Genomic DNA, 23,577 nt, shown 5'->3' with positions numbered 1-23,577 from the left:
CAGAGATTGTTTTCTTATTGAGATGAAGGTCTTAATAAATAACTTTGTACAAATGTCACTTCATATACATTAAAAGCTATTTGTAGAACAAATTCCTAGAAACAGAATTGCTGGTGTAAAACCTACGTAACTTTACTAACAATTGTCACTCCAATAAACTTTGATTAAAAAAAAAAGAAAAGAAAAAGAAACAGAATTGCTGAGTTAAGATGTATATGAATTTGTAACTTTTAAAGTTACTACCAAAATCACCCTTCATGGAAGGCAATTCATGGTCTCATGCAAATTAGAGTGTCTGTTTCCCCATAGACTCAGCCACACAATACATTATTTTACATATATATATATATATGTATTCTAATACAACAGTTCAAAAATGACCTTTCAGTGGGACACTAATTTGCATTCTATTTTGAGTGAAATTAACATTTTTTCCATATGTTTGAGCCATTTGTGTTACCTTTTCTGTGACTTGTCTGGTTGTATGAGTTGCCCATTTTTCTACTGGGTTGTTTTTTTCTTAGTGATTTTAGGTGCTCTTTTGTATTAGGAAAAATAGCCCTTTGTGACACTAGTATCAAGTGATTTTCCTCAAGTTGCCATTGCCTTCTGACTTAGTTTATGGTACCTTTTTCCATGTAGAATTTTTTTTAGTACAGGATTGAATTTATCAAGCTTTCTTTAGCAGCTTTTGAGCTTCTAAAAAACTACATGTAAATTTCTCCAATGATTTAATCTTTTTTATTGCTATAAATGGATCTTTTCATCTGCTTAATGACTGATTTCTGAATATTAATTTCATACCAATCTTCCTGAAGTCACTTACAATCTCTGAAATTTTGAGTTTTTTTCTCAGATTTTCCAGATATATAATCATATCATCTGCAAATAATTTATAAATTTACCATTTCCTTTACCCCCAAACGAATCTTTTTTCTTTTTCTCGAAAAGTTTATTACTATATAATAAACTCAACACTTAGTTTATTACTATATAATAAACTCAAACTCAATAAATTCACTTACAATCTCTGAAATTTTGTGTGTTTTTTCTCAGATTTTCCAGATATATAATCATATCATCTGCAAATAATTTATAAATTTACCATTTCCTTTACCCTCAAATGAATCTTTTTTCTTTTTTCGAAAAGTTTATTACTATATAATAAACTCAACACTTACCAATCTTTTTGAGATATAATTAAATTATACATATATAAATAAATTATATAATTAAAATATAGTAAAAGTTACCATTTGAAAGTGCGTATGTTAGTGATTTTTAGTATATTTGTAAGATTATACAACCATCACCACTATCTTATTCCAGAACATTTTTGTTACCCCAAAATAAAACCTCAGCTATTTTCCATTCTTCCCTCTTCTTAACCTCTGGCAACCACCAGTCTATTTTCTAATTCTATGGATTTGCCTATTCTGGATATTTCATATAGACCAAATCATACAATATGTGTCCTCTTATGTATAGCTCCTTTCACTTAGCATGATGTTTTCAAGGTTCATTTATATTGTAGCATGTACCAAAACTTCATTCCCTGGCAAAATAATATTCAATTTTTATGGATTTACCATGTTTTTTAATCCATTCATCAGTTGATGGACATTTAGCCACTTTTTCGCTATTCTGGATAATGCTGCTATGAACACTTATGTACAAGATTGTGTGCGGATATATGTTTTCATTATATATACTTAGGAGAAGAATTGCTTGGTCATACAGTAACTGTAGGTTTAACTTTTAAGGAACTGTCAAACTGTTTTCCACAGGTGCTGAACCTTTTTTATTCCTGCCAGCAATGTGTGAAGGTTCCTGTTTTTCCACATTCTCGCCAACACTTGTTATTATCCTTTTTAAAAATTATTATAGCCATCATAGTGAGTATAAAGTGGTGTCTCATTGTAGTTTTGATTTGGATTTCCCTAGTGATTTGTGGTGTTGAGCATCTTTTCATGTGCTTACTGGCCATTTGTGTATCTTCTTTGGAGAAATGTCTATTCAGATCTTTTGTCCATTTTTTCAGTTGGGTTGTCTGTTATTAAGTTGTTAGATTCTTTATCTATTCTAGATATAAGTCCCTTATTAGATATATGACTTGCAAATACTTTATCCTATTTTGTAGGTTGAGTTTTCACTTTCTGGATAATGTCTTTTGAAATAAAAAATTAAATTTTAATCTTAATGAAGTCCAATTTATCTATTTTTCTCTTTTGTTGCTTGTGTTTTTGGTGTCATATCTAAGAAACAATTTCCTAATGCAAGGTCACAAAGATTTACATCTATGTTTTCTCATAAAAGTTTTACAATTTTCGCTCTTAGATTTGGGTCTCAATCCATTTTGAGTTAATTTTTGTATATAGTGTGTGGTACTCTTGTTCCAAATTCATTCTTTTGTATATAGATATCCAGTTATCCCAGAACCATTTGTTGAAAGTCTATTCCTTCTCCCATTGAATTATCTTGATACCTATGTTGAAAATCAACTGACCATAAGTGTATGGGTTTGTTTCTGGACTCCCAATTTATTCCATTCATCTATATATCTATCCTTACACCTGTACCACACAGTTTTGATTACTATAGTGTTGAAGTAAGTTTTGAAATAGGGAAGTGTGAGTCCTCCAACTTGGAACTTCTTTTTCAAGGTCATTTTGGCTATGTAAGGCCCCTAGTAATTCCATATGAATTTGAGAATCAGCTTTTCCATTTCTGCAAAAAAGGCTATGGAATTTTAGCAGGGATTGTGTTGAATCAATAGATTAATTTGGTGGAATACTGTCATCTAGTACCAATATCAGCTATGCCAATCCATGAACACAGATATCTTTTCAATTAGTCTTTAATTTCTTCCAATGGTGTTTTAGGTTTTACAGTATGAATCATCCACTTTTTCTGTTAAATTTATTTTTAAGTATTTTTTTGATGCTATTGTAAATGGAATTTTTTTTTCATTGGGGAAGGGGAACAGGACTTTATTGGGGAACAATAAGTACTTCCAGGACTCTTTTTTTCCAAGTTGTTGTCCTTTCAATCTTAGTTGTGGAGAGTGCCATTAAGCTTCAAATTGTTGTCCTTTCAGTCTTAGTTGTGGGGGGCATAGCTCAGCTCCAGGTCCAGTGCTGTTGCTAGTTGCAGGGGGCACAGCCCACCATCCCTTGCGGGAGTCGAACCAGCAAACTTGTGGTTGAAAGGATGCACTCCAACCAACTGAGCCATCTGGGAGGCAGTTCAGCTCAAGGTGCTGTGTTCAATCTTAGTTGCTGGGGGCGGAGCCCACCATCCCTTGCGGGACTCGAGGAGTTGAACCGACAACCTTGTGGTTGAGAGCCCACTGGCCCATGTGGGAATTGAACCAGCAGCCTTCGGAGTTAGGAGCACAGAGCTCCAACCGCCTGGGCCACCCGGCCGGCCCGGAATTGTTTTCTTAATTTCATCTTTTGATTGTTATTGCTAGCGTGTAGAAATACAACTCTTTTTGTATATTGAACTTATATCTCTGCATCATTGCTGAACTCATTTATTAACCCTAATGGAGTTTTAAAAATTCTTTAGGATTCTCTCTACATAAGATTATGACATCTGCAGATTGAGCTTTACTTCTTCCTTTCCAATCCTGATGTCTTTTATTTCATTTTCTTGCTTAATGGCCTTGAGTATAACCTCCAGTACAATGCTGAATACAAGTGGCAAGAGCAGGCACCCTTGTTTCCAATATTTTTTACTTTATAATTTTTCCCCAAATTATAAAGATAATTTCATTAGCTAGGAAAATTTTGATGGTAATAGTAGTTGTCATTTTTTTAACCTTGTTAATGGGAATGCTTTTAATATTTTCCTCTTGAACATAAGCTGGCTTAGGGGTTAAAATAGATTCATGTTAAGGAAGTGTCATATAGTCTTATTCTTTTATGAATTATTTTTGAGTCACAAGTATATGTTAAAAGTTTTTATCAACTTTTTTTCAGTCTGTAGAGTTGATCTTCCTTAGATATATTCCTAAGATAGATGTCCTAATATTTAATCATCCTGGATATCTGAAATAAACCCCATTTTGTCATTACTCTTTGAAGATATTTCAGGATTCTTTCTCCTAATATTTTATTTAGTATTGTCCTATCAATACTTATAAGTGAGATTAATGGGCATTTTTTTCTCTACAGCCTTTGTCACATTTAGTATCAAAATTATTCTTGCACCAGATAAAGAATTTGGAAGGTTTCTTTCTTTCTCTACGTACAGGAATAGCTTAAATAGTTTTGAAATTATCTGTTCCTTAAAGATGCAGCATAGTCACCTATGCAAAGCACCTGGTGCTTTTTGTGTGGGATAGTTCTTTGTACTTTCTTTTGCGGTAATCAATTTGTTTAAACTTTCTGTATCTTTTGAGAGCAGATTTGGCATAGGTTCTTAAAGAATCCAAATTATTGCCTGAAGTATGTTTTGCTTTTTTTCTTAATTAACTTAGCTAAATGTTTACCTTTCTTTTTTTTTTCCTTCAAGCAACCAGCTTTTGGATTATTTAATTCTACCATTTTTTTTTTTGTTTTCCAATTAAGTAGTTTCTACTTTTGTCTTTTTAACCTCTTGTCTCTGCTTTCTTAGATTTATTTTGCTGACCGTTATTTAACTTCATTTAAATGCTTACTTTGTTTGTGTTCATTCTTTCTCAATAGTTCATATAGTGACAATTTCCAGCTGCTTTGTAATTTATTCACCTGTAGATAAGACCTAGTTTGAAATATTTGTAGATCCAGATTCTAGGATGTTTGTGTCAGCATGACCTGGAATATAAGCAATTTATATCTGCTTAAGAACCAAAATCATTTACACAGGCCTGATAGGCAATGACAAGCCTGGTCAAACTTAGTGTTGGACATAACTTTAGTCTGCTAAAGGATGCCTAGGCCCTGAACTTTATGCAAACTTTTTGCACGGTAACTTGTTTACTCCGTCTCAGATGGAAACTCCACCCCATGTACCTAACACTGACTAAAATTTCCTGCTTCCACCTTACTGTTTTTGCAATACTTGACACAGTTCGCTAAGTTCAAGACTCCCTCTAAGCAATTTTAGTATACCCTTCCTCTTTCTACAGCCACCTGTCCCATGGTCTCTGCATATAAAAGTTTTGCTTTCTCATTCTTTCTCAGAGATGTTTCAACTTAGGGTTTGAGTGTCTCTTACTGCTGCTAGTAGTCTCCCATCATCAAGTCTTGCCTTGATAATATCCAGACATTCATTTCTGCTTCATACCATAAGAGTTCGAAAGACGCTTTGAGTCTCAGAACACCATTGATTTTGGATGACAATTTTGTTGTTAGTGAGTTTTGCTTATTAAATAGTATATTTATATATGTAGTAGGTTTTTGGAACCCCTTAGAAAAATCCCTAGTTATTCTGAACAAATCCAGGTCAATGAACCACTATTCTGGCATATTGTAAAAGTATTTAAAATGTTTCCTCAGTTACCAGTATCACATGGGATCTGATAGTAATATTTTTATGATTGTTATTTTCTAAATAGTCTGCAATTCTATCTGGAATTTTCTCTTGGGCCCAAGAGCTGTTTAACCCAAGATATTTTATTTCCAAGTAGGTAGGGCTTTTGTTTCCTTCTGTTCTGTTCTGTTCTGCTATTGCTTTCTCATTTATTGCATTGCTACTAGAGGAAGTTGTCTGTACTGTTTTATCTTTTTGGAATATATTGAGCTTTCCTTTTTAATTGGAAATATAAATGGGAGATATATCTGTTTTCAGAATAACAGAATTTGACATATATCAATCAGCTCTATCTTATAAATTATGATATTTAAGTCCATTATATTCTCTTTTTTTATGCTTTGTCCTGGACTGAGGAGTCCATGTGAATTAAAATATCCTGCCACTAATGTATTGCTGTCTACTTCTCTGTGTAGACCTTAACTTTTGCTTTCAGGGCTCTGCTTGTATTGATGCTGTTATTTGTATACAGAGATTCATAATTGTTATCTCCGAATTATATACTTTAGCATATGAAGTGCCTTTCTTTGTAATGCTTTTTGTTCTGAACTCAGTCATATTTGAAATTAAGATTGTGACCACTTTTGTTTACATTAGCCTAGTATGATTTACCCATTCATTTATCATTTTTTTAATTTTCATTTTCCATTCTTCTGAATCCCTTATTTTTAGGTTTTTCTTTTTAAAGTGTAGAATTTTTTTTTGTACCCCACATAACTTTTCCCCTATAAGAGGATGAGTTTAACTCATTTATAATTATTACAATTATTTATAATTATTGGTATGAAAGATATGTTTAGTCATGGTTATGTCATGTTCTTTTGTTACGATTCATGTTTTCAAAGTTAAAAATTTGTGTGAGATTTTGCTTATTTATATGTGCATTTCTCCTGATGATTTTTTGCATTTTTGTCTAATGTCTAATCTTCTCTTTCTTTAGACAGACTATACTGTCTGAGCAATAATTCATAGTATTCCTCTTCCACCTCTCCTCTCTCTCCACAGCTTCCAAATTTTAATTATATTATTCTTAATGTTTATCTTTCTGTTTAATAACAATAATTTCACATTTGTAAGTTTTAGTCCTACTTATCAGCAGTCCCTGTGATATCTACCTTATGCTTTCTAGTCATTGCTTCTTTGATAAAATTTGTCCACTGGTACATTCTGCAAATGAGTTAATGTAAACAGTATCCCTAATATCTTGTGTTTTCAAAACCGTTTTCCTTTATACTTAAGCAATGGTTTGATTGGATATAAAATCCCTGGGTACCCCCTCTTTCCTTGAGGATTTTGTGTTTTGCTTTGTCTACAATGTCTTGGAGGAATGAATGTTGAAGAGAAATCTGAAGTAGGCCTAAGTTTTCTTCATTATGAGTAATATATTTTCTTTGACTTTCAAAGAATGCTCTATTTTTGAAATCTAATAATTTTATGAGCACCTATACTGGTGCTGACCATTTTAAAAAATAACATATGCCCTTTTACATTTTCAGACTCAAGTCTCCTATATCTATAATTTTTTTATTGAGTTATATTTTTAATTTTCTTTCTTATTCCTTTATTTTTTCTTCTTTGCTTTCAAGATCTATGGATGTATGTTTTTCTCAGTTCTGGCTAATTCATATCATTATATTTATATATTACCTCTCCTCCTTTCCCATTATTCTTTCTATTTAGAACTCTCACTGTTAGATCTTCTCATTCTATATTCCATATCTTTTCACCTTTTTTTTTTTCCACATTGTCCATTTCCTTTTTCCCTTCACTGCATTCTGGATCAGTTCTTCAGAAATATCTTCTAGTTCACAAATTCTCACTTGAGTTATCTAATTTAGTTAATCCCTCCACTGAGGTTGTTGTTGTTTTAGGTTCTTATTTTGCCACTAACAATTATATTTTTTTATTTCTGGTTTCTTTTGAATTGTTTCCATAATGTTTCTGTTCATTCATTTCCAAAGTGTTTCTAGTTGAATGTTCACTTTTTCAACTGCATGATTTATTTAAACACTTCACACATAATCTATTTTGTGTTGTACATATGTAATTGTAATTCCAATCCTTGAAATCTTTGGGGAATCTAAGTCTCTTGTTTCTGCTGACCCTCACTCACGATTATTGTGTTCTTGTGTTTTTGGTAATCTTGTTTGTGAATTCATTGCTTGATTATAATCTGTGAGCGTCCTCTGAACCAAATTTGGAGAGCTCTCCTCTAGACAAAGTTTGTTTCTATTTCTGTCAGTAACAAAGACCACTTCAGCCCTTCTTGGGGTTTTGGCTTAGAGTGTCTCATGTTCAGCTTGTCCACATGCTACCATTCCAAGGTTTGGTACACACAATAATTTTGTTGCCATGGGAACACTTTCTCAGGGCCAACGCTGTACTTCCTGGCTTCCTGCCCAACCAAGCAGCTTCCTGTTACTTTGGCTCTCTACTGTTCTCCAAGCTATCAGAAATGAGGCTTCTTATCCAGTATTTTGTATGTGAGTATGACCCTGATTTCTCCCCAGCCAATGGAAACAGGACATAACAGGGATGTTCACAATGCAAACTCTCTCTTCTCCCTCACTATCACACATGCACACTGTTTTCTGCAAATACAACTTGTCCATGTGATAAATATGTTGCTGCACTTTTTCTGCTTCTTGGAATAATATGGGGTCCAAGAAAATTCTTGCAACCACCTTTGAATTTCATTCCTGCCTTTGAAACAAAAGATTTTGTCTATCCACAAGAGACTGAAGTTATGTCCTTAACCTTCAAGCAATATATTTTGCTACTTAACCCTATCTCTAACCCAAATCCAATCCTAAGCCCTAAATCTAATGAGATTTTTCTAAAATAGGCACTCTTAGCACCCTCCCATACTCAACCCTTCTGCTTATTTTGTAATTTAACAACTTGTCTCATAGGGTTTTTTTTCTTCTCATTCTTCTTATTACTTTGGGGTGATTACCCCTCAAAAAGGAAAAATGCTAACTTCACACTACTGTTTTCAAATCTTAAGTGCCACTACATTCTTTGTGACAATTTCATTTCTGAAGATGGCAAATACACTTTAAAAACTGTGTTTGGCAGTTTATCTGCCATTAACAGTTACACTAATATTCCATTACCAGGTACAACTCATCTTGGTCTAAAATTTTTTTTCCCCCTTCTTCCACCTCCGCCACCCCTCCAGTTCAAGCTGTTGTTTCTCACTCTAGTTGTGTAGGACACAGCTCCCTGGACCATACTGGTGTTATGAGCCTTGCGCTCATCCCTGGTTGAGGCAGTCAGTCTCCAGTCAGCCACTCACAGCAGCCCACAGAAGCTCTCACAGGCCGCCCACCGGCAGAGTAGTTGTTCACAACCTTAGCTGTAGAGGGCGAAGCTCACTGGCCCATGTAGGAATCGAACCAGCAACCTCAGCCTTAGGAGGACAGCGCTCCAACCACCTGAGCGACCGGGCCGGCCCTAAAATATTTTTATAGCACTTTTATTTTACATGTGGTTACTATTGTGTGGTCTTATATCCCCAATGTTTAAAGAAATGTTATCAAAGATGTTGAAAGTGTTTTACTAAAGCAAAAACATAGTGATGAAAAGAGTAATGTAATATTAAAGCTCAGAATGTCATAAATGTAAAAAATAAACAGGACCTCCATTTTCAGATAAGTGAAGAGGCAAATGTGATAATTTCATAGAAACAAGTGAAAAAGAAAAACATGAAAAAAGTGTGACAGTAGATAGCTGAGAATTAGCAATCCAGCTATTTTTTTCATTATGTTATCTTCTAAGAAACTTTATCAAGTTTCAGCATGAAATTAAATATGCTTTCATTTCAACTTCTAACAAAACACTGTAACCTCTGGCAGGCAACCCAATTAAATTTTTCACTACTAAAATAAACAATATGGTTACAAAATTAAATAATTAGTTTTGCTAAAATCAGAAATGTAACTGTACATGAGCTTCATTTCTTTAGCAATCATTTTGCTTTAATCCAAGCTAGCTTTGTCTCACCTAACAGAACTATGACTCACTTGCACCAGATCCTTCTACCTGTACACATACCATATGTCCACTCCCTTTCATCATTAAGCCCTTAGGACATTAGGTTCTGCTCCAAACTCATTTAAGAAGAAAGCTTCAGGTCTATCAACCATGACCGAAATACAATAACCAGACCTCAAACTAGAATAAGGTTTTAGTCAAACAAAGAAAACACCATGGCCTTAGTGATGTTTCAGCTCCAGACTCATGAAAGCAGAACAGCCCCACCTACTGCATCCCCTGGGAACCAGACAGAACGATGCCATGACTGCCACCAGGACCTGGAGCCATGATCAATTGCCGGCTGCCTTAGCCCCCACCAATCAGGAGAGCCCAGGACCATGATTAATGATTTCTCCCTAATAGAACCCAGCCATTAGAGGCCATCGGGAGCCAGGTTTTTGAGAGCACAGGCGCACCTGTATCTCCAGGATTGGCATCAATTCTTTAAATAAACCTTTACTTTCTTTGCTGCAATCTCCTGTTTGTGTTTTGTTTGGCTTGGATGCACTCAGGCAAATGGACCCTTTGAGTCTGTGGCGATAACAGGATCACATCAAGAAGTGAACACCAGGAGGTGGGGATTGTGAGGCCACTTTAAGAGTCTGTTTACCATAATACCTTTCAATGCTGAAAGATTAATGTTTGATTATGCCCTAGACCCTCATGGGGGTATCTCATAATATCTTGTATATGCACCATGATAGCTTTCTAAAATCCTGAAAGTTTAAAATTTTGAGACATATCTGTATTCATGAGTTTTGGATAAGGTACTATATTACTATCCTCATTTTACAAGTGAAAAAACTGTTACCAAGGAGTGAAGTGACTCAGTCTAAAGAAAACCCACTTCCATAAGTTTCTCCTCTATTCTCAATACTTCACTACTATGCTACCTCACTTCCAACCCCAGCTCTGTGGGTCTTCTACACATCAAGCAATTCTTCAATACCTGCAACATAACTCAATTCTGACACTACCTATCTGGAGATAGTGTCAGATCTATTTGGAGTTGTTAAGGTCTGGAATTGTCCCCCTCAGACAGACAGAGAACCCGCACAATAATGCAAGTCACACAGCGAGGTTTATTTCCAGCCAGCTGGGGTCCGAGTCTTTGCCCGACGCAGCGGGTTTTAACAAGGACCCCAAACACTTAAAGCCAAGGGGTTATATAGCATTTTCAAGGCTTTCCATAGCTTCTGAGAGTACTAGATAAACTTACAGGACTTACATAGCTTCAAAGAGTATAAGATTTACTACAGGACAAGGAGACCAGGAGTATAAGATAAGCTACAGGACTTGCATAGCTTCAAAGAGTATAAGATTTACTACAGGACAAGGAGACCAGGAGTATAAGATAAGCTACAGAACTTCTAGTCTCCATGCTGCAACTGCCCACATCCTGGAATTTTATAATTATGTTGTTTCAGGCTAGGGGCTGTTAACCCTGACCTAAAGACAGCAGTTCTCATGCTAACAGTCTCTTACAGAGTTAGTAGTTCAGTCCTACAAGTACCCTTCCCATCCCACCCCCACTTCAGATGCCAATCACAACTCCAGGTTACCTGCTTTCTGACCTACTGGCTATAAATTGGAGGTTCCCATAAACACCTCCTGGAGTTCAATCAATTTGCTAGAGCACCTCACAAAACTCAGGAAAACATTTTACCAGATTACCAGTTTATTATAAAAGAACATAATTCGGGAACAGCCAGATGGAAAAGATCCATAGGGCAAGTTTTGTGGAAAGAGGCACGGAGCTCCCATGCCCTCTCTAGACAAACCACTCTCCACGTGTTCACAAACCTAGAAGCTCTCCAAACGCTGTCCTTTGAGTTTTTATCCAGGCTTCATTACACAGACGTGATTGATTAAATTGCTGGCCATTGGCGGTTGACTCAACCTCCAGCCCCTCCCCTCCCCAGAGGTGAGGGATGGGACTGAAAGTTCCAACCCTCTAATCATAGTTGGTTTCCCTGGCAACCAGCCCCAGCCTTAACAAACACTCAGGTGTAGCTGAAAGGGGCTTGTTATGAATAACAACCTTAAGGCTTAACCTTTAAGGCTCTGGAGCTATTTCAGGAAACCAGGTCAAAAGACCAAATAATATAATAAAAGATGTTCCCATTGTTGTTAGGAAATTCCACGTTTTAGGAGCTCTGTGCCGGAAACAAAATGAAAGCCAAATATTTATTTATTATAAATAACACCACACTCACCTTAAGCAAAAACAAGGCTTAGACTCTGAGGTCAGAACCTAAGGTTTTCCACACATGCAGATTCCAGGTTTCTGAGATTTAGGAATCTATGATGGAGAGCTTCCAAGAGCTATCACCGCCACGACAGCAAGCCAGGACTGAAGGCTTCAGAGCCCCTGATACAGAGGTCCTGTAGATGCACTTGCTGCTTACCACCAGCACAGTTCTTGTCTGTCCCTGCAGGGCACCTGCCACCTGCTTCTGAAGGTGGCCAAGGATGCTAGGTGGCGACTAAGGAGAGGTGTAAATTTGGGGGAAGCCACCACCAGGCTCAGCTCTGTTTACGACGCGCTGTGATTCACTTCCCACATCCCCCTCCGTTCTTCACACTGTGGCTCAAGTGTTATCAATTTTCTTCTTTAAACTTTCAATGTTTTTCATTTCATTTGAGTAACAGTCTAATGCAAAAGCCCCTGGCTTTTCCAAGCCTATCTGCTACTATTCCACCCTTTCAGCTGCACAAACTTCCTGTAGTCCTTCAAACTTTACCAAGTACAGTTTTTGATTCAGAATCTTTCTCTTCCTTCGGCATGATTAGCTCCTTTTTATCCTTCAGGCGTGTTAAATTAATTAAACAAGGAGGCTGTTTGACTGAGGTAGGTGGCTCTAATGCCCTGGCGGCCAACAAAATAAACTAACTAAATAAATAACTAAATAAGTAAGCAAACTAAGTCTATAAATGCCTCAAGTTACAATATCAAAGCATTAAGGGCAACTAATCACCAACAGCCAAGTAGGCTTACATTACAGCCAATCAAATAATTTCCTTTCTTTGTTTCCATACTTCCTTTATAATCTCCCCATCATCCCCACCATCCTGTCTGCAGAGAGCTCCCACTTTCTGCTTCACACTACTGGATTCCACTCAAGCAAACGTACAGGCATACATTGGAGATACTGCAGGTTCGGTTCCAGACCACTGCAGTAAAGTCATTACTTTTTGCTGGTGAAGGGTCTCGCCTTCAGTTTGTAAAAAACACAACACCTGTAAAACTCAATAAAAACAAGATTTACCTGATATCTCTCTCTAGCACCTACCCCACCCTCTCCCTTCCCCTAAATGTCTTCTTTTTTATAGTCTCCACATATGGTTTGTGTGCTTGTTTTCTATCTCTCATACTAAATTGTAAACTCTAAGAGGATATGTTTGGTTACTGATATATCCTGCCTGGCACATAGTAGGTATTAAATATTTGCTTGAATGAATGTAATTAATGGATTTTTTAAAGCCTATCTGATGGAAATACCAGTCATTCAATTCCATTGCAAATGACCAATAAATATGAGGTAGAAATTATATAACTTTATAAAAATAAAAATGACAAGTGTAGTTAACTAGAAAAAGACAAGGGCTTAAACTGTCACTGCAGTGGCTCTCAGCATCCTGAGGAAAGAACAAAAAATTGTCACTGTGGGGACAGAGTCCCAGAGAGCAGTTTCCAGGCCTTTGGCCTCGCGTGGGGCCTCGTGTGGGGAGGTGCTGGCTCGGATAGTGAATGACCATCAACTGTGATTGGTTGGCCATCAGCTGTAACCAGTTGACCATTGGCTACTGATGTAACTGTGGGGTTGCATTGATTGGTTGGTTGGTTGGTTGGTTGGTTGGTTTGTTGGTAGGCAGAGAAGGGAATGGTGGACTGCGGATCGTGTGGCTACTACTGCATGTGTCTTGCCCTGCCGCCAAGAGAGAATATAGTGGTATGACTCCCCTATCTATGTCTCTGTGGGTGTTCCTTTTTGGCCTAGCCATATCCTGCATTCTTAAGTGCGGAGCGGGACCAGAGGCCCCGCAGGCCGCCCCACATGACACCACACTTCTCACTGTTATGAAACTATCATAATTATTGTTTTGGCTCAGAGTAAGCTATTATTCTTACTAATTTTTGAAATATTTGTGATATTTAATTACTTTATCTAAAAATCAGTGGTCTGTTTATGAGTTGGGTTTTTTTCCGCTCTTGCCCTCTACTCTGGGTCCTACTAGACCTCTTTTATAGACTGCATAAACTGGGATCCTTGACCTCTAACTTCTGGTTGGGTTGAAGCTATGAGAGGCACGAGCAGGAGAGGAAAGGGAGAATGGAGAACACGTTAGAATATTTATTCTTCCAGCTCCCTCCTGGCTGGGTTGCCATAGTCTGGCTATATCCCTCTACTGACCCAAAAGTCATAGCTCCTTCTAGATGGCTTTACCTATGGCCGCTCTATCCAGGTTTTGGTAACTGCTCCCTCCCCACCCTTTCAGGACTAGGAGAGGTAAGAGCTTCCTGCTATTGGTAGTCCTAGAGTCCTAGACTATTGGTAAGGGGTAACCACCCTTACCCCTTGTTGTGACAGGGTTCTAAGAAAGCAGTTCCTAAGCTCTCGGCCCCACATACAAAGTCACTAGGAGAGCAGTTCCCAGGCTCTCGGCCCTGCTTACAAGGTCACTGGCTGCCCATGCATGGGTAGGACACATCCCTGGGCAAGCGCTTCTATAACTAGCTGGCTGTAAGCCACCTTTGTTCTACACGCTATATAACTGTTGTGGCTACTCCAGCAAATGTGGGTATTGCGGATAATGACAGGTGCATAGATGTTGCCTCCTGCGCCCCCACCATTGGGGCTGTGATGCGGGAGGATCCCTTTTTGGGGTGTTGGCGAGTGTTGCTTCCCCCTTCCTACCTCTCAACGGGCTGCCATCGAGAATATAGCGGTATGAACCCCCTGTCTTTGGCTCCATTATTGTTCCTTTTGGGTCATACTGTATCCAGTATTCACCTGCCCAGGAGGGAGCGGAGCTCCTGCGTTACCCATGGCATTATACCCCTGCTATCCCTTAACTCCATCCATACTTTGTAAACAGCCTCTTTATTAATATCTCCTTGCTTATCCTGTTTGAACTTGCCCAGCTTTCTCCTGCTTGAATCCTGAGTCATACATTGTATGCCTCAAACTCCTGGGAACTTGAAAGACACAGGTCTACAGTGAAGGGAACCAAACTTTTGCCACCTTCAAGCTGCCATTTTGGGATATTGATTTAAGGTGGTTATTAAGAAATAAGATGTGACCCGCCGACTTCCTGCCTAAGAGATTCATATGGAAAGGCCTACTCCAGGAAGGAAAATGTTAGGATGTCCCCCTTAGCCTGAATAGCCTAATTTGGATTAAATATGGTAACTAGGAGGGCTTCAGGTAGGGTCCTGTTAGCTAGCCTGTGTCCCATTGTTTCTGGGTTGCCTAGCAAGAATTTGCCTGCCTTGTGTTTTTAACTCTTCCTCAGCTACTTGTAAATCACCTTTTCTCACTTCCTAAATCTAAGACCCCATTCCCCGCCTTTCTCCTTTGTTCAAAATGTCATATAAACCCTATATTGCCTCACTGTCTTTGGAATTTTCATGCTTATGTAAATTCCCCATGAACATATATTAAAATTTGATTTTTCTCCTGTTAATCTTTTAATTTGATTATTAGTCTAGCTAGAAGAACTTAGAAGGTAGGAGGAAAAGTACTAATTTTTTTTAGCACCCACAATAGCCGAGAACTCAATAAAATCAATGGCCAGCTAATGGAAAATTTTAACAATACACAAGAATTCACGAGCATGGGCACTATTGTTTCCAGTTTGGAGTAAGACATCATAATGCGATATAAAAAAAAAATGAAATAAAAAGAGCATGTGTTATTTTCACATTGACACCAATTAAGGGCACTCCTACTTGGAAATAACTGGCACATGATAGAATATAAAGTAGTGGCTCATCTGGCTTATCTTTATTCTGTTTATCTTCTGCCCCCTTCAGAGTTATAACCTAAAAATCAGGTTTAAAAAATATGTTGGACAAGAGATTGGCAAACTGAGGTTCTAGTTCCATCTTTGCCAATCGTCTGCTCAGAAATCTTGAAAAATCAGTCAACTTTTCTGAAAGTTTCCCAAACTATAAAATTAAGGTGTTGGAATAAATTATAGCTATGATATCCTTTAGCTTTAAATCTCTGATAGCTGTATTTTATATGGTGAACACTGTCAAACATTTTTATTTTTATTAGGGACAGTACTATATATACATAGTCATGCTTAAGAACCCAGCTCTACGTCCATATTGCTTGGTTTCAAATCCCAGCTCTACAATGAGTAGCCACGTGGACTGGGCATGTTTCTTAATCTCTTTGGGCCTGTTTCCTCATCTGGAAAATGGGTGATAATGGTAAAAATACCTACCAATCAGGGTTGTTTTAAGGATTAAGTAATTTAGAACTTGTAAAATATTTACTGTGTGCAATGCATTATTCTAACCACTCAATAAATGTTCACAGTTATCATTGATAAGATCAAAAGACACAGACAATTTACTGATCTTTTATTCAGCAATTCGTAAGGCAGCATCTAATCTAGCAGCAGATTGAGAGGAGCTCTGAAGAGCTGAACAAGGGAAGAAATGTCTACAAAGTGAGAAGGAAGGTATACTGGGCATTTGCTGATTGGTTAAGCAGGGCTACTTTCTTTATATGGAGCAAAGGAAAGTCTAGGAGCAGGATCATGTAACTTGTATTAAGCAAGTCAGTGCTGATTTGTTGGCCTAGGACTTCCCTTTTCTGAGAGAGCTGAGCATAGAAACTTAGTTAAATTCCAGTTGGCAGTCAGCATAAGTGACTCCACCATAGGCTTATTCTGGACACTTTAACAATAGCCAACTGAAATGATTTGGAGTTAACAATAGGTAATGATGTATATGTTATACTTCATTAAAACAGGAATTGATATTTTGAATCGAAATATAAGCAGGATGGCTTAAAAGTGAAGAGCCTAACTCATAGCCTTTTCTTATATTTTGAGATATGACATGTAAAGATGATTTGAACAAAAATTTATTGCCATATATAAAATTGTAAGATACATATATATAAAGAGTTATACTTAATCATTTAATATAATTATTATATTTTATACATACACTAGGAATAAATAGCATGATTTAAGGAAAATAATATTGCTTATTATTCTTATGTAACCTACCCTGAGAAACTAACTATAATAAAGTTTTCTATATGTGGTATCTAGGGTAGGAAGTGGAGGAGGTTCTGAGCTAGAGGACACTACAGTAAAGTGGACACATCAAACCAAGAAGTGAGAAAGAGAAAATGACTTTTGTCCTTGACCTTGTCCTGTCCACAAATCACTTACCATGTACCAGAAAAGACTTCCATTCTTAATAACCTTGCATTCCAAGATAAACCATGAATAACAGGAATGTCCTAAAAGCCTTGACTAACAGGAAATCCTAAAAACTTTCCTCCCAAGATAAGCCACAAAAACAATAACATCCTGTTTTCCGTACCAAAAGATGGGAACATACTGTTCTTATCCAATCTGAACTGTCAATTGCCATATCTGAGCTATAAATATCTGCCATATCATTTGAGCTATGAATCCCTCTTATTCTATCTGACGAGCCACTACTTTTGAAAACCTGGTTCCCTTGAACTGCTAGTAAAAATGTTCCTGTGTTCATATTTGTCTCGAAATTTATTTTGACAGAGAGTTTCTGAAAAGTCAGTAGTTGGAACTAATTTTCTTGGGAAGTCCTGAGGTTGGATGTACCAAGAGCTATCTTCAGGGGCGGGCCACTTGTGTAGTTGCACAGGACCCCGCCCTTGGTTTAATGCTCTACAACCATCTTGAAATTCTTAATAACTTTTTAAAAAGGGGCTCTGCAATTTATATTGCTGGCCTTGGATGCACCATAAACCTCTCTCCTGAGCACCCAAAAGGAGTAGAAAGAAGATGGTCTTTGGACTCTGACAGACCTTTTTATTTGGGAAGCTCTCACCTTCATCTATAAAATAATTTACTTGTTTGATGATTACATGAGATCACAAAAATAAGTATTTACCATGCTTGACACCTAGAAGGTCCACAGTAGTTCTGAATTGTCCCATTTTACTTTCTTTGAATTAGAGTTATGTCTTTATACCATCTGCTTTTCTTCTCAGCAAGAGTGTAACTAGAATCAGCAATTCATTTGAACACGTATTTATTATGAGAGTTGGGCTACTTATGTGTTCATTTCTTGGCTTCCCATTCATTCTTCCCATTACAATCAGGCTATATACTCCACCACCACCTCAGTGACAATCAGTGACTGTCTTGTTGCTAAATCACCTCGAAGTGTTATCATACTTGACCTCTCTGCAGCATGTGACAATTTTGATCATGTTTACCTTCTGTAGCACCCCACTACTTTTTTCCCTGCCTCTTTGGGTGCTCCTTCTCAGTGTCAATTGCCAGCCAATTGCTGTTCATCTGCTCTTTTTCCAAGGACTTGTTCTCGCTTTATATACACATGTTGGGTGAGCTCATCTATTCCTTCTATTTCCATCTATATGCTATGAATATTGTCGTGCAGGGGATCCTGCCGACTTCGCCATGTGTCATGCGGGGCACCAGGCGGGGTCTCTGGTCCCACTCCCCACATAAGAACGCAGGACATGGTGAGGCCAAAAAGGAACACCCATGGAGCCATAGGTAGGGGAGTCATACCACTATACTCTCACTGGCGACTGGGTTGGAGACACAGGAACCAGGAGCAACACAATTCTCAACCCTCACTGTGCCGCTTGCAGACTCAGTCACCATCTTCTTGCTAGCTCCCCCTTTTTCCTTTCTTTTTGCTACTAGCCTAGCCACGGCAGTTATATTCATGGCTAATGGCTCACTGGTTACAGCTGACGGCCAACTAGCCACAGCTGCTGGCCATTTGATCACAGTCGATGGCCATTTACTACCTGAGCCAGCACCTTTCTATGTGAGGCCGAGAGCCTGGAAACTGCTTTTTGGGGCTCTGTCCCCACACTCCACCCCTACAGGCTCTCGCCTCACAATCTACGCGACAAGCGTCTTCCGCGAGGGGCCCTGTGCGAGGAGCCTGGAGGTGAATGCTATTTCCTGGACACAGCCAAGCTCTCTGGTCACAGCCAGGGTTTCTCAGGGCACCACCAGTACTTCTGGGCACAGCCAGACTTCCTGGACTTCTTAGGGTACCACTAGTCTCCCCAGATACAGCCAGGGTTTCTCAGGGCACCACCAGTACTTCTGGGCACAGCCAGACTTCCTGGACTTCTTAGGGTACCACTAGTCTCCCCGGGCACAGCCAGGGTTTCTCAGGGCACCACCAGTACTTCTGGGCACAGCCAGACTTCCTGGACTTCTTAGGGTACCACTAGTCTCCCCAGGCACACGAGGGCCTCTCAGGGCACTGCCACTCTCTCTGGGCTTAGCCAGACTTCCTGGACTCAGCCAGGGCTCTCAGGGCACTGCCACTCTCTCTGGGCTCAGCCAGACTTCCTGGACACAGCCAGGGCTCTCAGGGCACTGCCACTCTCTCTGGGCTCAGCCAGACTTCCTGGACTCAGCCAGGGCTCTCAGGGCACTGCCACTCTCTCTGGGCTCAGCCAGACTTCCTGGACTCAGCCAGGGCTCTCAGGGCACTGCCACTCTCTCTGGACACAGCCAGACTTCCTGGACACAGCCAGGGCTCTCAGGGCACTGCCACTCTCTCTGGACACAGCCAGACTTCCTGGACACAGCCAGGGCTCTCAGGGCACTGCCACTCTCTCTGGGCTCAGCCAGACTTCCTGGGCTCAGCCAGGGCTTTCAGGGCACTGCCACTCTCTCTGGGCCTCTCAGGGTACCGTGCTGGAACAATAGCGGCTCACAGTCAAGGTGCTTACATATTCTCGATTGCGGCCGGTCAAGACACAAAAGCAAATATCTGCCAGTTCCATTACATGGTGGTATGTTCCCAAACAGTCAAGCGGTCCATTAAATTAGGGATGGAAGGCAATTCCACATAGTCCATAGTCATTCGCCAGGGCTGTACTGGGGGTGAGGGATGACCTTGACCTCACCCTCAGCTCCTATGGAGGACTCAGCAAGCGTTTCCTCCTGGGACTACAAGTCCTGCATCCGGGCTGTCTCAGCAAGCACTTCCCAGCTCACAGGGCCGCAAGGACCTTCGCTTTCTCCGGCCTCTGCTGGTTGGGGAACCGTCCATGTCTTCCCACCCCTCCACGGGGGTCCAGCTCTCTGGCAGCTGCTCCTCCTGGTCTACCTGAGACTGAGTGTTCATAGGCACAAACTGCTCCACCGTCCTTCGGAGAGCTTTGGCCAATGCCATATCCTGCTCACAGCGCCATTTGTCGTGCAGGGGATCCTGCCGACTTCGCCATGTGTCATGCGGGGCACCAGGCGGGGTCTCTGGTCCCACTCCCCACATAAGAACGCAGGACATGGTGAGGCCAAAAAGGAACACCCATGGAGCCATAGGTAGGGGAGTCATACCACTATACTCTCACTGGCGACTGGGTTGGAGCAACACAGGAACCAGGAGCAACACAATTCTCAACCCTCACTGTGCCGCTTGCAGGCTCAGCCACCATCTTCTTGCTAGCTCCCCCTTTTTCCTTTCTTTTTGCTAGTAGCCTAGCCACGGCAGTTATATTCATGGCTAATGGCTCACTGGTTACAGCTGACGGCCAACTAGCCACAGCTGCTGGCCATTTGATCACAGTCGATGGCCATTTACTACCTGAGCCAGCACCTTTCTATGTGAGGCCGAGAGCCTGGAAACTGCTTTTTGGGGCTCTGTCCCCACAAATATATAATTGTTCAGGTGTTTTTGATAGCGAGATAGAGAAAATTCAACTTCACTGATTTTAATAAACAACAAAGGGTATTAACTGAATTATGTAACAGAAAGTAAGTGTTGAAGTAAATTTCTAAGCCCAATGATGGAGCTGCTCCTGCCCAGGGTGCCATGTCAGCAAATTAAACATGGATAAACTTTATGTTCCTGTAAATGCTCTGCTTGAGCAAAAGTGCAGTTTATCCAGCCATCCAATCCCCAACTGCCACGAATCTGTAATGATTTCCTTATTCTCAGATATGCAAAACCAGCCTATCAATTTAAGCTAAATACTCCTTACTTATTCCCCGATTGAGCTGTTAGCCTTATATGGAAATTTCTACCCTCCTAGCCAATCTTACCCTGTTTCTTTGTTGCTGCTTCAAACATTCTATAAGCTCACTCTTGCCAAAACATCTTTCAGGAAGAGTGCTCCACTGCTTGTGAGGTACTGTATGCCCCTAATCCAAGATTGTTTCCCCTTGAATAAAGGACATCAAACTCATTGCTAAATTGTTTGATTTTTGTCATTTGATAGTAGAGAGCAGGGGTGGTGTTCAGGTATAGTTCAATCAGGACCCTAGCTGTTCTCCTGTGATTCTCTTACTTTGTCTTCCTCTATTTGATTTCATTCACCATGACAACGCTGAGAAAAGAGAGTGTTGCTTCACAAAGCATTGTCATAAATTTAAGGAAACTTCGTTCCCAGAAATCTTCACTAAAACTTTTCCTCTTTTTTTTTTCCACTTTATATCCCTTAACTCATTTAATTGTCACAATAACCCTATGAAAGTGATACCATTTTTTTCATTGTGTTACTTATTTATTTTTAATTAAAATTCATTGGGGTGACTTTTCCTCCTTATTGGCCCCAAACGGGTCACATGCCCATGTGCCAATACTTGAACCTATTACTGTGGCTGAGGAAATATGGTGATTTCTTGATTGGTATAGGCCTGCTAATCTTTGAATCAATCACTGCAACAATCACTGATTAGTTTAATCTAGACCCACCTCTGAAGATGGGGTCAGTTCCCCAAACCACATGGCTGTTACAAAATAAGGAATGGATGAAATGAGTATGTCAAGGCAACCACATGTACATCAGATCTATCTTATCAGTGGCAAGAGACAAAATAAATTCTTGATAGAGTTATGCTAAGTATCTGAGAGGCTGATTTGTATATACTGCATGAGGCCCTAAAATTTCCAGCAAATTACTGTAAAAATAGTTCTAAGAATTGTGATCTCATGAGGACTTACACATCTTTGACCTTTAAAATAACTGGCTACAAATAACTAGGACTTACCTTGTTATGTAATTATTAACTTACCTTGTTATGTAATTGGTATTTTCTTAAAAGAAAAAAACCCCAGCTGTGATTACTTTTTTGACTATCTAGAAGAATGCAGGCACTCAAAGCTGAACAATTCGTAATACTGGGGCAGTAACCTGCATTCTCCTGGTCTTGAAGAATCAGGCAATCAATAGGAAGACCTAGATGGACAGCTGTGCAGCACTCAAGCTGGGCAAAACTCAACAGGTAGGAAAGACCATGAAATCCTGTCCTTTTCTGCTCTGTCAAGGTCTTCCATGGTCTTCCAAAATCTAATTGGCTCCCAGAGCAACAGAGGATTCTTTCACAAAATTACTATATTTGTAAGTAAATGGATGTACTGTCACTGCTATTTAACCTCTTCTTTAAAAGTAAACCAGCACAATATCCAGATTTATAGCTCTATTTTCCATGGGCACTTCAAAATCCACATGTCCAAAATTTAAATAATCTCCCTCCTCTTCAAAAAAACTAATCCTCTCAGCTCAATAAATGACAGCATCACATGCCACCCAGTTCTCCAAACCCAAAGCCTAGAATTTATCCTGGAGTCACTTTCCCCTGCCCCACTCCCAATGAATCTCTAAATACTATCAGTTCTACCTCCATTACCTCTTGAATCTGTTCATTCTACTATTACTTTAGCTTATGATATCATCAAAAGACTCCCATCAGTTCTCTGAGCTTCCATCTTGTGTCCTGTACAATTCACTAACCACTTAACAGTTTTAGAATTCTTTCTAAAACTCATCTTTCCAGTGTATGTTCTGTCCTTACTTAAAAGAACATGCTGTGACTCTGCTCAAACTCCTACAGACAAAGCCTAAATTGCTTTACATAACACAGGCCATCAGGCCCATTTTAGCTTCTTAGATCAGGAGAGGACAAACCACCAGCCAGCCAAATCCAGCCCACTGCCTGCTTTTATACCATTTAAAGTTCCTACATTTTTAAATGGTTGAAAGAAATCCAATGATGACTATTTCATGATACTGAAAACTATACGATTCAACTTCTGTGTCCATAAATAAAGTTTTATTGGAATACTATCGACCATTCATAATCTCTATAGCTACTTTTGAGATATAAGTTGATAGTCGTTACTAAACCTGTATGGACTACAAAACCTAAAATACTTGCTATCTGGCCCTTTAGAGAAAAAGTTTGCCAGCCCTTGCCCTACACTCATCTCTTACCACTCTCCACTATAGCCATCCAGAACTAACTGAAGTTCCTAGCAGACCACCCTTTTCTCTTTGACCTGCTCCAACCATCCCTCCATGGGTGCTCTCATAGAACTAACTCCATCTTATCATTTAACAGTTATACTGATTGTCCTTTTACTTGTCTGGTAAAAGTGTTCACCACTAAATACTCAGCACCCAGTACAATCCCTGCCCTCCTTCAGTGCTTGATAAATGTGTGCTGATGAATGAACAGCATCCTGAAGAGATGAACAAGACTGGGTTCCAACTTTCAAGAGCTTACAAAGGGAAAACAGTAATATGAACAACAAATTAATCTACAAGGAAGAATGAAAAAGCACTAAAACGTAACACGTACTCGGCAACATATCCAAGGAGAGATAATTCCACCTGGAGAAAGGTGCTCCTTCTTTGTAAGGAAAGAGCAAAGAAATATATATATATACATATATATATACATATATATATATATATATATATATATATGTATATATATACACACATATATATACATATATATATATCCCGTTTCCCCGAAAAATAAACCTAGCTGGACAATCAG

The sequence above is a fragment of the Rhinolophus ferrumequinum genome, chromosome 10 (assembly GCF_004115265.2).
Source record: "Rhinolophus ferrumequinum isolate MPI-CBG mRhiFer1 chromosome 10, mRhiFer1_v1.p, whole genome shotgun sequence".
NCBI classification, from domain to species: Eukaryota; Metazoa; Chordata; class Mammalia; order Chiroptera; family Rhinolophidae; genus Rhinolophus; species Rhinolophus ferrumequinum.
This window is presented reverse-complemented; position numbering follows the sequence as displayed.